The sequence below is a fragment of the Diaphorina citri genome, unplaced genomic scaffold (genome assembly GCF_000475195.1).
Source record: "Diaphorina citri unplaced genomic scaffold, Diaci psyllid genome assembly version 1.1 scaffold1093, whole genome shotgun sequence".
Lineage (NCBI taxonomy): Eukaryota > Metazoa > Arthropoda > Insecta > Hemiptera > Psyllidae > Diaphorina > Diaphorina citri.
In genome coordinates, this window is record NW_007378522.1 from 3,477 (window position 1) to 4,486 (window position 1,010).

Genomic DNA, 1,010 nt, shown 5'->3' on the forward strand with positions numbered 1-1,010 from the left:
GAAACTAGTGTCACACTTGAAGTGTGTTTTAATTTTTTTTTTATTTTTTTTTTTTTTTTTTTTTTTTAAATAGGTTTGATAGAGGAAACTATAACTACTATCGTCCCGAAATCGAAGAGAGAAGGAAGACAGGATGGGAGAAAGCCAGCCGTTCCGAGAACGAACATTATCCCATCAGGATAAAATCCACCCCGGGCGGGAATCGAACCCGCGGCCTAGCGCTTACAAGGCAGACGCGCTACCAACCAAGCTAACTAGGCTGGCTAACTTAAGTTCACAACCTTTGGAAACAAGTAGTGTTACACTTGAAGTGTCAGAATCAGTGTAAGTGGTGTGACTAGGTAGGTGTCCACAATTTGTCATAACATGTAGAGCAGTTTATTTCCGGCCCAGTTAGCTTGGTTGGTAGCGCGTCTGCCTTGTAAGCGCTAGGCCGCGGGTTCGATTCCCGCCCGGGGTGGATTTTATCCTGATGGGATAATGTTCGTTCTCGGAACGGCTGGCTTTCTCCTATCCTGTTTTCCTCTATCTTTAAAGAGATTTGACTAATACTAGATCGAACTATTCTAATATTTTTGGATTATTTTGTGAAAAATAAAATTACTTGTAAATCGAGTCCAAATACAAATGCCTATGCAGTGTTCATTTCATTCCTTATCATTATATCCCACACATCACATTTAATGACAAGACTTTATCGAAACCTATTAACTACATTTCGAATCATTTCATTCCTTATCATTATATCCCACACATCACATTTAATGACAAGACTTTATCGAAACCTATTAACTACATTTCTCATTGATAATTTCCTTCTTTCTTTCTTTCTTTCTTTATAAGGAAAGCCTTCACGGGTCCGTTTATAGTTTTCTTTTCAAGTCCAGGAAAACGTAAATATTTTTTATCAACTTTTTTGTTACATTCTGTATACGAGTGGCTTCAGTTAAAAGCTCAATCAGTCGAGTGATAAAAGCTCAGCCATGTTCTTACATTCTACCCTGTGAGAT